This window comes from Lathyrus oleraceus, chromosome 7, assembly GCF_024323335.1.
Source record: "Lathyrus oleraceus cultivar Zhongwan6 chromosome 7, CAAS_Psat_ZW6_1.0, whole genome shotgun sequence".
In the NCBI taxonomy this organism is placed as follows: Eukaryota; Viridiplantae; Streptophyta; class Magnoliopsida; order Fabales; family Fabaceae; genus Lathyrus; species Lathyrus oleraceus.
The window spans coordinates 290416266-290433864 of NC_066585.1; the positions used below are offsets into that span (position 1 = coordinate 290416266).

At 35.1% G+C, this 17599-nt stretch overlaps 1 non-coding gene across 1 annotated transcript; it reads left to right on the forward strand.

Annotated features, from left to right (window-relative positions):
* The first annotated feature begins 16865 nt into the window (after window positions 1-16865).
* Window positions 16866-16938, forward strand: TRNAK-UUU (transfer RNA lysine (anticodon UUU)). The gene has a single exon. It is a non-coding gene; the product is annotated as a tRNA-Lys (tRNA).
* Window positions 16939-17599: the final 661 nt, after the last annotated feature.

The window sequence follows — 17599 nt, forward strand, 5'->3', positions numbered from 1 at the left end:
CCTTTCTTTTATTTTTAATTCAAGTTTATTTTGATATTAAAAATGCCAAAAATATTTTGCTCATTGTTTGACCTCCAATCTTCATCCCATTTCTGGTTTTTCATTGTTTGACTTTGACTTTCAATGTCATTTGGTCAACACACATGGATTGGTACATTTTATTTCATCTTATGCATTTTAATCCTTCCATTTCATAATCCATTATTCATCTTCTTCTTCTTCTTTCTTCTTTTGATCAATGAGTTGAAGGTTGATAAGTTAGCATTGATTAGGGAGGTTTAATCTTCTTTGATTCAAATCTAATTCATCTTGATCAAATGATCAAGTGAATGGCTTTACATTAAGGATAGGTTGCTTCCTAAATCATGCAAAAGACTTAAACCAATACAAGATCAATTCTCCTTTTTTTTCTTTTGGCATGGCAAGTTGTTGGAACTTGGTTCACTAATAAAGACTTCTAACTTATGTTGTTGCCTACATTATTAATGACCGGCCTCAGATAGTTGTGACTTCTACATAAGTCCAATTACGATTGCTTAACATAGCGCTAAATTTGACTTATGGCACACTAACTACTAACACTAACCATTAACCATTAACATTTACTTTTTGCACTTTACATTTATGCAATTTATCATTCTTGCACATATTATTCATTTGCTTTTTTTCCTTTGCTCATTGAAGCACATGTTTATGTTAATGCCATTTGCCTTTTGCTCACTTGAGCATATAATTGTGTATACATATATCTTGTGTGCTTGTGTTTGTCTGTTTGTTGTGAACCAAATGTGAAGAATTGGACAAAATGGACTTAGACTTTAGGACTTTACCCAAGCAAATGGAGTTTGAAGAGCAACTAGGCCTCATGTCTTTAGAATGCTTAAATGTCAAAGAGCAACTAGGCATCATGCCTTTAGAATGCTTAAAGCTTGAAGATGAACATTGAAAGGACCATATTCTAAACTCCCTCTTGTCCATTCTTTGATTGTTAATAGAACCTTTTGATGTGTGTGTTTTTGTGCTAGGGACTCCAACATTGAGCCAATTGAGGAATCATTTTCATGAGCTTCTAAGAGAGAGGGATCTTCCAAGAGTTCATTTGATTGTTGATTGCTTGAGTTTATGCTTATGTGTTTGCTTATTCCAAAGGATGGGAGCTACTTGGATCATCAATATGATCTCAAGAGAGGAACTCCATTTGTGGTTTTGCTTCTTGTCCCTTACCTCTTGTATTGCTTAGGACTTTAGCCATTCTTCTTCTTTCCTCCACTCTAACCCAAGCCAAAACTCTTGTGCAAACATCTAACACTTGTTTTCAACATTAGAAACCTAAGCCTTATGCTTTTGATTTTCAAACTCTCTTTTCATAATACTTATTTTGAATTGAACTCCTAAGTCAACTTTGACCATTTTTGCAAATACTTTTGATTGGTAAATATAACTCATTCAAATGCTTTTGTGGTTTCAATGGCCACTTTCTTAAATCACTTTTTCATAACCTTTAGCTATTAGGTTTGAGTTATCCTTGAGGTAGATGTAATACTCTCTTATATCCTTAGTGACAGACAATGAGTCTTCCATGCTTATTATAGGGTTAGCCCCTCACTAGCATGTTGAAGCTATCCTCACATGGTGGATTTGTGGTTTTAGGTTGAGTTTTCTCCCTTGGATAACAAAAGACCTTAAGGCTTTTGGACCAATCAATCCACTCACTCATTTTGAGATTTTTACCCCGAACTACGAGGTTTTGATCCTAATCTTTTTTAAGATGGTACGTAGGCAATGGGTTTATCCATCCAAACATAAAAAATGTAAATAACTTGTATATTCTCTTCTCATCTCTTCAATCATGTTTGCACAACAAATTTTCACAAAATACAAACCTTACAACGAGTATGAAAAGGGCTCCCTAGGAATACCTAGGATGTTTTGGGTGCCTAACACCTTCCCATTGCATAACCAACCCCCTACCCAGATCTCTGACTCTCTTTTACTAGTTTTTGATTCGATAAAACTTTTAGGTTTTTATTTGCTTTCTAACCATTCCTTTGGATAAATAGAAGTGCGGTGGCGACTCGACTTGTATGGTTTACCTTGGATTTAGTCAATATCTCTAATGGTAACGAACCCCGCTACACTCTCCATATTGCTATTTGCTTATTGATATTTCTTGATTAAAAGTCCAAAGGGAAAGTGGGTTTCTGTATGATAATCTTGTCTATTGGATTGCATCCCATTGGTCAGATCTTTTCAACTCTTAACTTTTAATTTTATGCTTAGGATTAGTCTCTTCATCTCCTACCACTTCTTAAATTTCAAAATCTCTCCCCATTTTCAAAATCTTCTTTGCTTGTGATTTCTAAACTTAGACTCTTTTTTTGCAAATTAGAAACTTTAGCCTTATGCCATTGCATTTTTAAACTCTTTTCTTAAATCAAACTTGTAAATGAATCTAACCATATTGACTTAAAATTTCAAAAGACAAAAAGAACTAACACTCATTCAAATCTTTGGCCCTTTGTGCCTCTCTTAAATTTAAACTTTTATTAAAAGCAATCCACTCATTTTGAAATTGATACCACGAACTACGAGGTTTTGATCCCTCATTTTTATGTTGGTACGTAGGCACAAGTCTGAAGGTCTTGTAAAACTCAAAAATATAATTAATGAATTATTTTCTCATCCCCACACTCTATTTATTGCAAACATCTTTTATACCAAAAACACATACACACATAAAAAAGGGCTCCCTAAGAGTACCTAGGACACTTTGGATGCTAAAACCTTCCCTCTGTGTAACCAACCCCCTTACCTGTAATCTCTGGCATTTTATTAGTTTTGATTTGAAAACTTCTTATCTTTGGGTTTTGTTCGTACTTTTCTCTTTTCCTTTGGAAACAATAAAAGCGAGGCGGCGACTCTGGTTTTATTGACGTTAAGTTTATCCATAGCTTAATGGTCATGAATTTACCGCTACAGTGGCATGTGGTTTTGGTTCCTTACAACTTACCTCCCTGGTTATGCATGAAATAATCAATTTTATGTTACCATTACTTATTTCGGGACCAAATAATCTTGTAAATGATATTGATGTTTACCTTCAACCACTAATTGATGACTTAAAAGAATTATGGAAAGTGAGTAATAAAACCTATAATGATTCTTCAAGCCATAATTTTCAATTACATGCAACTTTGTTATGGAATGTAATTGGTTTTCCAACTTATGGGATGTTATATGGATGAAGTACTAAATTAGCATTAGATTGTTCTTGTTGAAATAAAGAGACTATCTCGCGTAATTTAAAATATAGTTTCAAACAATGCTACATGGGTCATCATAGATTTTTACCTACTAACCACCTTTGGTGTAATAATAACAACTCATTTGATAATACAAGAGAGGTTAGACATGCATCAAAATCATTGACTGAAGATAATGTCATGGCACAACATGAATATATAAAGTGAGTGATATTTGGTAAAACCATAAGAAAACAAAAGCGGAATATAGGTGAAAAGCATAATTGGAAGAAAAAAATAATATATTTTTTTTAATTGCCTTATTGGAGGATTTTACTATTAAAGTATAATTTAGATGTGATGCATATAAAAAAAATATTCGTGAAAGTGTTATTGGGACATTGTTGAATATTGATGGAAACACAAAAGATACGTTAAAATCTCGGCTAGATTTGAAACACACGTGACTCAAAACAAAACGTTGTGACAATTGCACTTGATGTGCCTTTTGTTTTTGCAATGAAATGACAATATGCACATAGTGTGCTTAATGTGCTTTCTGGGCAATGTAATGACAATATAATGTCTTAAAGTGGTTGTGTCATGTAATGATCGGTGCACCTTGATGAACTTTTAATTGATTACTAGTCCCCTATAATTGATGTTAAATTTTGTTTTTTTAAAATAATATATTTTTTTGAATACCTTATTGGAGGATTTTACTATTAAAGTATAATCTAGATGTGATGCATATAGAAAAAATATTTGTGAAAGTGTTATTGGGACATTGTTGAATATTGATGGAAACACAAAAGATACGTTAAAATCTCGGCTAGATTTGAAACACATGTGACTCAAAAGAAAACGTTGTGACAATTGCACTTGATGTGCTTTTTTTTTTGCAATGCAATGACAATATGCACATAGTGTGCTTAATGTGCTTTATGGGCAATGTAATGACAATATAATGTCTTAAAGTGGTTGTGTCATGTAATGATGGGTGCACCTTGATTAACTTTTAATTGATTATTAGTCCCCTATAATTGATGTTAAATTTTGTGTTTTTTCCTTGTTTTGTTTTAAATGTCGACATAGTACTAACAAATTACCAAAACATAACCAACATAGTACTAACAAATTAGTGAAACATAATAATTGGATAGATAAAAACAAACAAAACTTCATTCATTTATTAAATCAAATTAAAATTGATACGTAACCGACATTACATATAAACTAAAAGGTCTAAACTTAAGACATATTACATCAATTTGCACGACTACGAAAATATTGATGAGTTCCTTATTTGTGAGAAAGGTATATGGAAAGAAAATATGAAGAAGAATAGTGTCCCTAATAAGATAGTTGTTAGTTTCTCATAAAGTCAAGACAACAAAGATTGTTTATGTCAAAACAGATTGCAAAATACATGAAATATCATAAGATAAAATATTTGATGAAGAAGTTTTGAGGCACCTAGCTGACTCTTTGATATGGAAAAGATTTAATAATCAACACATTTTTTTCTTTACGGATGCGTGTAATGTAAGACTTGTCTTAATATCATATAATTTAAACCCCTTTGGTATGATAAACTCCAACTATAGTATGTGGCGTGTGGTTTTGGTTCCTTACAACTTACCTCCTTGGTTATGCATGAAATAGCCCAATTTTATGTTACCATTACTTATTTTGGAACCAAATAATCTAGTAAATGATATTGATGTTTACCTTCAGCCACTAATTGATGACTTAAAACAATTATGGGAAGTGAGTATTAAAACCTATAATGCTTCTTCAAGTCGTAATTTTCAATTACATGCGACTTTGTTATGGAATGTAATTGGTTTTCCAACTTATGGGATGTTATATGGATGAAATACTAAATGAGCATTAGATTATTCTTGTTGAAATAAAGAGACTATCTCGCGTAATTTAAAATATAGTTTCAAGCAATGCTACATGGGCCATCATAGATTTCTACCTACTAACCACCTTTGGTGTAATAATAACAACTCATTTGATAACACAAGAGAGGTTAGACATGCATCAAAATCATTGACTAAATATAATGTCATGGCACAACATGAATATATAAAGTCAGTGATCTTTGGTAAAACCATAAGAAAACAAAAGCGGAATAAAGGTGAAAAGCATACTTGAAAGAAAAAAATAATATATTTTTTTGAATTACCTTATTGGAGGATTTTACTATTAAAGTATACGTTAAAGTGTTATTGGGACATTGTTGAATATCGATGGAAACACAAAAGATACGTTAAAATCTCTGCTAGATTTGAAACGCACGTAACTCAAAAGAAAATGTTGTGACAATTGCACTTGATGCACTTTTTTTTTGCAATGCAATGACAATATGCACATAGTGTGCTTAATGTGCTTTCTGGGCAATGTAATGATAATATAATGTCTCAAAGTGGTTGTGTCATGTAATGATCGGTGCACCTTGATGAACTTTTAATTGATTATTAGTCCCCTATAATTGATGTTAAATTTTGTGTTTTTTCTTGTTTTGTTTTAAATGTTGACATAGTACTAACAAATTACCAAAACATAACCAACATAGTACTAACAAATTAGTGAAACATAATAATTGGATAGATAAAAACAAATGAAATTTCATTCATTCATTAAATCAAATTAAAATTGATATGTAACCGACATTACATATAAATTAAAAGGTTTAAACTTAAGACATATTACATCAATTTGTAGAAAATAGTGTTGGTTCTATGTGTTAATAGCAATTTTGGTAAAACGTAGAGTGTTCACAAGTTGTCACAAGTGTTATCTTGACATAAGATAACATGTACCTGCAGGGTGTTTAAAATGTGAGTATGCATGATTTTACTGAGATGTTAGACCCGATGTCATGACATTTGTATACAAAATATTCAGTCTGAATGTTATGTATTGTGTGATTGCGTTTTTTTATGGTAATCTATGTATGATTGATGTAATGATTGAACGCGCCCTCAATCAGTATATATAACCAGATTGACTTATTTTCCAATGAGATATAATCAGCTGTCATGAGAAGATATGAATGGAAAATAGTTTTAGGGTTTTATGATGTCCAAGCCCAGCCAAATGCTTCTATAAAGAGGACATGGAAAACCTGGTTTGATACACAAGAAATAAAGAACAAAATATTGAGAGAGAATAAGGGTTTTAGTCTTGTGCAGTCGTGTGTATTGTAAGCCATTCATTCATCCATAGATGATTGAATTAGACTGATTTTTGAGTTGTAATTTGTCCACTCTAAGCTTTGAAGCATGAGTGTGTGTTTACTTGATTGAAGCTTTTAAGCAAGATCAAGTATGTGCCTTTGAAGAGTGTCTTCTTTTCATTGTAATTCTTGTTTTATATCACTGTTGTGATTGAGGGGGAGTGAGTAGGATCTCATATCTAAGAGTTCTTAGGTAGAAGTCACACAGGTAGAGATTAGGTGAAAAGACTGTAACTTGAAGTTGTTTACTGAGAGTCTTTGAACTAATTATGTTTAGTGGATTTCCTTCCTGGCTTGGTAGCCCCCAGACGTAGGTGAGTTTGCACCGAACTGGGTTAACAATTGCTTGTGTCTCTTGCATTATTGTTCTCTATCTTTTATCATGTTTGTATTGTTCAGATATTAGTGTCATGACATTACCTTCGACATCTCATATCTGATACCAGAATTTCAATTGGTATCAGAGCAGGCATCCTGCTCTAGTTCTGGGTGAGATATAGGGACGTTACTTTCTGGTACTATGGATAGAGACGGAGGATCTATTCACAGACCACCTATTCTGGATGGATCCAACTATGACTACTGAAAACCTCGAATGGTAGCCTTCCTAAAATCTTTGGATAATAAGGCTTGGAAGGTTGTTTTAACAGGCTGGGAACATCCATTTATTACTAAGGAAGGAGAAGCTACAACTGATAAGAAGGCTGAGGAACAATGGACCAAGGAGGAGGATGATCTATCCCTTGGGAACTCTAAAGCATTGAATGTTATATTCAATGGGGTAGATAAGAACATCTTCAGATTGGTAAACAACTGTGAGGTGGCTAAATATGTTTAGAATATTCTCAAAACCACTCTTGAAGGCACCTCTAGAGTAAAGATGTCTAGACTACAACTGCTCACTACCAAGTTTGAAAATTTGAGGATAAAAGAAGATGAAAATATTCATGAATTTCATATGAATATCCTTGAAATTGCTAATGCCTCAGGAGCCCTGGGTGAGAAGATGTCAGATGAAAAACTAGTGAGGAAAATACTCAGGTCACTTCCTAAGAGATTTACCATGAAAGTGACAGCCATAGAAGAGTCTCAAGACATTTCCAATATGAGAGTTGATGAGTTAATTGGATCCCTCCAAACATTTGAGTTGGGAATGTGTGATGGATCTGAAAAGAAAGTCAAAATCATAACCCTCATGTCAAACACTAAAGAGAAAGAGGAAGAAAGTGGTCAAGATACTGATGAAGATCTGGCAAATGATGTAGCATTACTGGGAAGACAATTCAACAAACTTCTGAAAAAGATGGATGTAAGGTCTAAGTCTAATGTCAAGAACATCTCATCTGACATTAGGAAGTCCAATAATGCTGGGAGAAGAACAAGATCTGATGAAAAGTCCAAAGAAGGAAAAGGAGTTCAGTGCCATGAATGTGATGGGTATGGACACATTAGAGCTGAATGTGGGACCTACCTCAAGAAACAGAAGAAGAGTCTTGTTGCTACTTGGTTTGATGAAAGGGACACAAAAGAGTCTGCAAATCTTGTGACTGCCTTTACTGGGAGATGGGGTTCTAATGAAGACTCAAGTGATGATGAAGTAACCTTTGATGAGTTAGCCATTACCTACATAAAGTTGTGTCACAGAAGTGAAGAAGTGTGTCAACAAGTTGAAAGTCAGAAGAAAGTGATAACACAACTGGAGAATGAGAAGGCAGAACACTTAGAAACCATCTCTAAGTTGAAGACTGGAGCAGTGTTCTTGAATTCCAAACCGGATGAGATGACAAAGTATGTCAGAATGCTAAACAATGGATCTGACACCTTAGACAAAATTCTCTAGACTGGACAAATGGCAGGAGACAAGTCTGGCCTTAGGTTCAATGAATCCAAACCTGAGTGTAGTCACACTGGTAGAAAACCAAAGATGTCACAACATCATAAGGGAAGACAGCAGAAAGGAAAACATCAAAGATGGAGATGTCATTACTGTGGAAAATTTAGCCACATAAAACCATTCTGCTATAAGTTGTATGGCTATCCTAGTCCTTCTCATCATCAACCTAGACCCAAACATCACATACCTGTCAGAAGAAAACAATGGTTTCCTAGGACTGGTGTTACAAACCTGATAGCTCACACTTCCTTCAGAGTTTCAGGCAAAGAAGACTGGTATTTTGACAGTGGGTGCTCCAGACACATGACTGGAAACAAAAACCTGCTAACTGACCTTCATCCTCATGCCACCAGCTATGTAACCTTTGGTGATGGAGCAAAGGGTGAAATCAAGGGGATTGGAAATCTAAACTGCCCTGGAGTCCCTAACCTTGACAATGTCCTACTTGTGAAGGGACTGACTGCAAACCTAATAAGCATTAGTCAACTATGTGACCAAGGTCTAACTGTAAACTTCACAAAAATTGAATATCTGATTACTAATAAAGAAAATAAAGTGATCATGAAAGGAGTCAGGTCTAAGGACAACTTCTATATGTGGAGTTCTCAATAAACTAGTTATTCATCAATGTGTACTCTAGCCAAAGAAGAAGAAGTGAAGATATGGCATCAAAAATTGGTCCATCTGCACCTTAAAGGAATGAAGAGGATTATATCTGTTGAAGCTGTCAGAGGAATTCCAAACTTGAAGATTGATGAAGGAAGAGTTTGTGGGGAGTGTTAGATTGGAAAACAGACAAAGATGTCACATCAGAAGCTCAGACATGACACCACTTCCAGAGTGCTGGAACTTCTTCATATGGACTTGATGGGACCCATGCAGGTGGAAAGTCTTGGTGGAAGAAGTATGCTTATGTAGTGGTGGATGACTTCTCCAGATACACCTGGGTCAATTTTATAAGAGAAAAATCTGATGTATTTGAAGTCTTCAAAGATCTTTGTCTAAGACTTCAAAGAGAAAAAGAAAGTCAGGTTATCAGAATCAGAAGTGATCATGGGAAGGAATTTGAGAACAACAAATTTGTTGGATTTTGTGCATCAGAAGGAATTAGTCATGAGTTCTCATCTCCCATTACTCCTCAGAAAAATGGTGTGGTAGAAAGGAAAAATAGAACTCTCCAAGAATCATCCAGAGCTATGATTCATGCTAAGAAATTGCCCTACCACTTCTGGGTTGAAGCTATGAATACAGCCTGCTATGTTCACAACAGAGTAACCTTGAAGAAAGGAACTCCTACTACTTTATATGAAGTCTGGAAAGGGAGAAGACCTACAGTCAAATATTTCCATGTGTTTGGTAGTAAATGTTATATCTTGACTGATCGTGAACAAAGAAGGAAGATGGATCCCAAGAGTGATGAAGGAATATTTCTGGGATACTCAACAAACAGTAGAGCATTTAGAGTCTTTAATTCCAGAACAAAAGTAATGATGGAATCTATCAATGTTGTGGTTGATGATCACCAGACTAATGTCACATACGATGTTGAGACATCCCTAAATGATCCCCCAATTGATTTCCCAGACAAAAGTAATGAGAGTGAACTCACTCAAGCTGAACCTGAAGCTGACAAAATTAATAAGGGACACTCTATCAGAATTCAGAAGGATCATCCTAAAGATCTCATTAAAGGAGACCCAAATAAAGGGGTCACAACTAGATCAAGGGAAGTGATCTCACATGGTTGTTTTGTGTCCAAGATTGAACATAGGAATGTCAAGGAAGCCTTGACTAATGAATTCTGGATCAATGCCATGCAGGAAGAGTTAGGCCAATTCAAGAGAAATGAAGTATGGGAACTGGTTCCAAGACCTGAAGGAATAAATGTCATTGGAACAAAGTGGGTGTACAAGAATAAATCTGATGAACAAGGGGTGGTTACTAAAAATAAAGCAAGATTAGTAGCACAAGGATACACTCAAATTGAAGGAGTTGACTTTGATGAAACATTTGCCCATGTAGCTCGCCTTGAGTCCATTAGACTATTGCTTGGAGTGGCATGTATTCTGAAGTTTAAACTGTTCCAAATGGATGTAAACAGTGCCTTCTTGAATGGTTACTTAAATGAGGAAGTGTATGTTGAACAACCCAAAGGATTTACATATCCAAATCTTCCAAAACATGTGTATAAGCTAAGGAAATCCCTCTATGGTTTGAAACAAGCTCCTAGGGCTTGGTATGATAGACTCACAGTGTTCCTCATTAACAATGGATACAAGAAGGGAGGCATTGACAAGACCTTATTTGTTAAGAATGAAGGAGGAAAACTCATGGTGGCTCAAATATATGTGGATGATATTGTGTTTGGTGGGATTTCAGATCAGATGGTAGAACATTTTGTTAAACAAATGCAGTCTGAATTTGAAATGAGCCTTGTTGGAGAGTTGGCCTATTTTCTTGGGCTACAAGTCAAGCAGATGGAAGATTCTATCTTTCTATCTCAAAGCAAAGATGCCAAAAACATTGTTAAGAAGTTTGGCATGGAGAATGCAAGTCATAAAAGGACACTTGCTCCTACATATATGAAATTCTCCAAAGATGAGAATGGTGTTGGTGTATATCAAAGTCTTTACAGAAGCATGATAGGAAGTCTGCTATATCTCACAGCAAGCAGACCTGACATTGCTTTTGTTGTAGGTGTTTCTGCTAGATATCAAGCTGAACCAAAAGTCAGTCACATAAACCAAGTGAAAAGGATACTGAAATATGTCAATGGCACCAGTGACTATGGGATGTTGTATACTTATGGATCTGGATCTATGCTGATTGAATATTGTGATGATGATTGGGCTGGAAGTGCTGATGATAGGAAAAGCACATCAGGAGGATGTTTCTTCTTGGGGAACAACTTAATATAATGGTTTAGTAAGAAACAAAATTGTGTGTCTCTGTCCACTGTTGAAGCTGAATACGTAGCAGCTGGAAGTAGTTATTCTCAACTGGTTTGGATGAAACAAATGCTGACTGAATACAATGTCATGCAAGATGTCATGCAAGATATCATGACATTGTACTATGACAACCTGAGTGCTATAAATATTTCTAAGAATCCTATTCAGCACAACAGGACAAAACATATTGATATTCGTCATCATTTTATTAGAGAACTAGTGGAAGAGAAAATCATAGCCCTGGAGCATGTTACTACTGAAATGAAATTATCTGATATATTTACAAAGGCTTTGGATGCTAATCAATTTGAATGTCTAAGAGGGAAATTGGGGATTTGTATCTATGAGAATTTATAGCAATTAATTTGGAGTGGAAAAGGTAATAAAAATATTGTCTGCCAACTTAAAAGAAAGTGCCCCATTTATGGTAAATCATCACCTAGTATTGGAACTTCCATCTATAGCATTTTCACACGCAACCTCTACTCAAAAACTTCCACCTTCCTTCAACTTCATCAACCTTCTTTGCTAGGGAAATAGAAATCGTTCCACAAGATCAACAAGATGTCACAACATCCTTCACCTTCTGGTCCTAAAAACACCAAACCTGCGCATAAAGCTAGAACACCCTCTATGGACTTTCTTAATGAAGACATTTTGGAAGTGATTCCTCCGTCAGTCATCCCAGGAGACGCTCCTGGTTCATCCTCCACTGCAGGACATACTCAAGGTAACAGTTCTAATAACCCTAGCTATAAGGATGACATGCATCATACTGATCGTGTCATTAGAAATCTTGTCACGAGGATCCTTAATGAAGGACACTCAGTAAAGGGAGTTTTTACTCCTCTATCAAGAAGGGACCCCTCTCTTGAGGTTGGACCTCACAATGAGAAAGATGATGAGTCATCTAGGTCTGAAAAAGACATAGTTGCTGAAGGATTATGCTCTTTAGGGTAAACCTTGCCTAGTAAGAAATTTGTAGATGCTTCTCAGTCTAAGAAGCATGACTCTGCTAAGAAGGTGATTGACTTGGAAGACGAGAGCTCATATGATGAAGATGATAGCTTGCTTCATCACTTGAAGCCAAGTGTTGCTAAGAGGATGAAGACCAGAAAGGGTAGGTCTGTGGCTGAGATGATAACAGCCAAAACTGCTAAGAAGGGTACTGCTGTAGGGCCCTCAAAGTCTTGGAGTAAAGTGGAGGTAAAGAAGAGGAAAGTAAGAGAAAGTTATGATTCAGATGAAGATGTTGAAGACGATGTCCCTGACATCTCTCCTGTCAAAAGGTAAACTGTTAGAAAATCCCCTGCTAAAGTTGTTGTTGTACACTTGGATAATATTTCCTTCCATCTTGAAGATGGAGAAGCAAAATGGAAATTTGTAATCCAAAAGAGAGTGGCTGTGGAAAGAGAACTGGGAAAGGATACTGTGGAGGTTAAAAAGGTCATGGACCTGATTAAATCTGCTGGATTAATGAAAACTGTTTGTGGGTTATCTCAGTGTTTTGAAGGTCTGGTTAAAGAATTTGTGGTGAACATCCCTGAGGACATTGCTGATAAAAACAACAAATAGTTTTGTAAGGTGTTTGTTAGAGGGAAGTGTGTCAAGTTTTCTCCATATGTGATTAATAAGTTCCTAGGAAGAGGAACAGAAGGTGCTTGTGAACTAGAGGCCACATACAATGAGGTCTGTAGGGAAATAACTGCTAGATAGGTCAAGGAGTGGCCTAGCAAGAAGCATCTCCCTGCTGGAAACTGTGAAATATGATATCTTGCACAAGATAGGGTCAGCACACTGGGTACCAATAAATCACATCTCTACAATCTCAAATGCTCTTGGAAGGCTCATATTTTCTATTGGAACCAAGCTTAATTTTGATTATGGTAGATCCATGTTTGAATAAATTGTCAAACATGTTTCTACAAATGCAGTGAAGTTGCCCATAGCTTTTCCCTCAATGATTTGTGGGATAATCCTGAGCCAGCAACCTAGAATTCTGAGCACAAGTGATATCCCTAGTAGAAGAAAATCTCCTCTGTCAGTTCATTACAAATTATTTGAAGGCAGTCATGTCAATGACATTATCATGACATCTGCTGTGAAGAATCCAGCCTCTCAAGGTGGTCTGGTTGCTGAACTGAAAGAGACCTGTAAGGAATTGGAGACTGGGATAAGGGTGGCTAAAGCCAGGAAAGAAGCTTTGGAGGTTCTGATTGATAGCTTGGAGCAAGGTGATAGAGATGATATTGGACAAGCCAAGGAAACAAAAGCCCACACCTTTAGTGAGAGGTTTGAATCTCAAGATAAATCAAGTGGCAGTTCTGGTTCTGAAGTTGATGAAGATGCTAGCTCCTCTGACTGAGATTTGTTGAATATTTCTCCCCACTGTTATGATGATGTGTTGTTCTGGATGTTCATGTTTTGATGGTTTTTTTGGCAGTCATGTTTTGATGCCTTGATGTATTTCTTGGGTTCTTTGTGATTTCTCTGGATTCTTTTTATCTCAGCTTGTTAAGCTGTGTATATTTGTGGTTCTGTAACACCTGACAATATGTTTTAACATTCTATGTGACATTCTCTTTGACTAATAGACATTTATTTTGTCTCATTGGTCTCTTTGGTCTATTTTGACTAAGAAGGGGGAGAAGTAGCTAAAGGAGAGCTAAAGGAGAGTTGCAGTTAATATGTGTTATGAAGTAGTTAGGGTATAAACATATGATAAATGATGTTGAAAAGGATGTTTTGTGTAGTACAGGTGATGTCAGATGGGGTGATGTATAGTACAGGTGTTGTTGAATGAGATGTTTGTGTTGAACAGACGGAGGGGGAGAAGAAGCACATATATGTTTAATATGTGTTTACTAGTTGCTATTATAGCTAGTAAATATGTGGTTTATTACTTCTGCCGCTAAACTGATGGTGTATTTTGTTTACTCTTGTGAACAAATGGTCTAATGAATGTTTTAGCAAAAATTTGCCAAAGGGGGAGTTTGTTGGTTCTATGTGTTGGCAGCAATTTTGGTAAAACCTGGAGTGTTCACAAGTTGTCACAAGTGTTGTCTTGACATAAGATAACATGTACCTGCAGGGTGTTTAAAATGTGAGTATGCATGATTTTACTGAGATGTCAGACCCGATGTCATGACATCTGTATACAGAACATTCAGTCTGAATGTTATGTATTGTGTGATTGCGTTTTTTATGGTAATCTATGTATGATTGATGTAATGATTGAACGCGCCCTCAATCAGTAATTATAACCAGATTGACTTATTTTCCAACGAGATATAATCAGCTGTCATGAGAAGATATGAATGGAAAATAGTTTTAGGGTTTTATGATGTCCAAGCCCAGCCAAATGCTTCTATAAAGAGGATATGGAAAACCTGGTTTGATACACAAGAAATAACGAACGAAATATTGAGAGAGAATAAGGGTTTTAGTCTTGTGCAGTCGTGTGTATTGTAAGCCATTCATTCATCCATAGATGATTGAATTGGACTGATTTTTGAGTTGTAATTTGTCCACTCTAAGCTTTGAAGCATGAGTGTGTGTTTACTTGATTGAAGCTTTTAAGCAAGATCAAGTATGTGTCTTTGAAGAGTGTCTTCTTTTCATTGTAATTCTTGTTTTATATCACTGTTGTGATTGAGGGGGAGTGAGTAGGATCTCATATCTAAGAGTTCTTAGGTAGAAGTCACACGGGTAGAGATTAGGTGAAAAGACTGTAACTTGAAGTTGTTTACTGAGAGTCTTTGAACTAATTTTGTTTAGTGGATTTCCTTCCTGGCTTGGTAGCCCCTAGACGTAGGTGAGTTTGCACCGAACTGGGTTAACAATTGCTTGTGTCTCTTGCATTATTGTTCTTTATCTTTTATCCTATTTGTATTGTTCAGATATTAGTGTCGTGACATTACCTTCGACATCTCATATCTGATACCAAAATTTCAAATAGCAACAAAAAAAACTTCGTAAAATGATAAGGGCAACAATTAGCCAATAACATTTGTTCTTTTTAATTTGAAGCATCTTCTTAGTTTTTTTCAAACTTCTTTGAGCTTAAATTTTTACCATATTTCTTAGCAAATTCCTTGTCAAACTCCTTCTCAATATCATGGCCAAGTTCTCTTGAATAACTCAGTATAACATCATAGTTGTTGCAATCCAACTCTAACTTTTTGTTAAGTGTACAATTTTGAGATTTGTCATTAGAATCATCTAGTCCATCATCTTGGATAAACAATTCATAAATAGTCGTAGTCTATAATTAAAATCAAGATTGGGGAGGAATGATATTAAATATATTAAACCATATATGAACCGATATTTAAATCATCCTTATTGTTCCGAAATTCTTGCATCTCTAGAATTTTCTTTTTGGATTCACTTGAATATTTGTAACTCATATCTTCATAACTTAATTACAAGACATCTAACTATATCCCTTTCATTTGAATAACATATTGACGAAGTTCTTCTACCACCCATTTGGAAACCATAACTTAATTGTATGGGTGAACTAGGAAAGATATGGTGATATAGAAGGATAGGAAAATCTAGGCGACTGATGAACTAGAAAGATTAAACATGTTCGAAGGTTTTAAAATTTTTGCTTCCATTTTGAGAAGTTTGAGGGAGAAGATGAACCATGATATTTTGTTACATGTAAATGTCTTTAGGTTTTTTAAGTGTCAGTTTAATACAATACTTAAATAATAAATGACATGGCATTAGTTGGTCCAAGTGGAATAAAAAATAGAAATACATAAAAAAAATATTATCACACCTAGTGCGCCACATAAACACATTAGGTGAGTCAACTCACTAAAAGATCTAAAACAAAATCTTCAAATGACAGGGCTGAAATTTCAACTTTTTTTACAAGGCTAAAATGGAAGATGCCCATATAACAGGGAAATGTTCTGAAATTCTTGCATCTCTAGAATTTTCTTTTTGGGTTCACTTCAAAATTTGTAACTCATATCTTCATAACTTAATTACAAGACATTTAACTATATCCCTTTCATTTGAATAGCATATTGACGTAGTTCTGCTACCACCCATTTGGAAACCATAACTTAATTGTATGGGTGAACTAGGAAAGATACGGTGATATGGAAGGATAGGAAAATCTAGGCGACTGATGAACTAGAAAGATTAAACATGTTCGAAGGTTTTAAGATTTTTGCTTCAATTTTGAGAAGTTTGAGGGAGAAGATGAACCATGATATTTTGTTACGTGTAAATGTCTTTAGGTTTTTTAAGTGATAATAAATGACATGGCATTAGTTGGTCCAAGTGGAATAAAAAAAATAGAAATACATAAAAAAAAATTTAAAAAAAATTATCACACCTAGTGTGCCACATAAACACATTAGATGAGTCAACTCGCTAAAAGAACTAAAACAAAATCTTCAAATGACAGGGCTGAAATTTCAACTTTTTTTACAAGGCTAAAATGGAAGATGCCCATATGACAGGGAAATGTTATTAAGTTGTAATTTAATACATACAAAATTTAATGTGTAGCCGTCTTAGCTCAGCTGGTAGAGCGCGTGGCTTTTAACCACGTGGTCGTGGGTTCGATTCCCACAAACGGCGATAATGATAATATTTCTATTTGTTTGAAACCTTTTATTTTAATTGAATATACTAGTTATATATATTAGACCTTTTTTTAACACAACTTCATACTACACACTTCAACAAAGCCACATGTAGAATCGTAAGATTAAATATTAGACCTTGAAGATGATTGAACTTTATATGGTTAAGATTGTATTGATATTTTATATAATTGCGATTGCAACATCAGATGGTGGTGGTCCAATATCATTGTTACAATAATGGATGCAACGAGGATATATATCATCCATAATCGCTATAAGTACCCCATAAAACATTATCTAAAAAAACTTTGCATGTGTTACAATTACTCGCAATACACTGCCACAACTCAACATCCATGAATCTAACATTACCTAAAATATGAGGGACTCATCATAAAATACCATGTACATACCCAAATTGGAGATTTTTCTCTAAATGGTATATCGTGATAATTATGCCCAAACATTGATAACTAGATAATAGAGTATTGATAATAAATTATGGGTGATCCATATGGACTATAGTGAGTTTATTTATCCTACGTATGTGTTCCTGAATACCCCTAAACACAAAATGTTTGCATGTCCATTTCGTTGCTCTGGGGAGTCGTCAATGATATGCATATGATGGTTCCTATCACATAAGGTTAGAA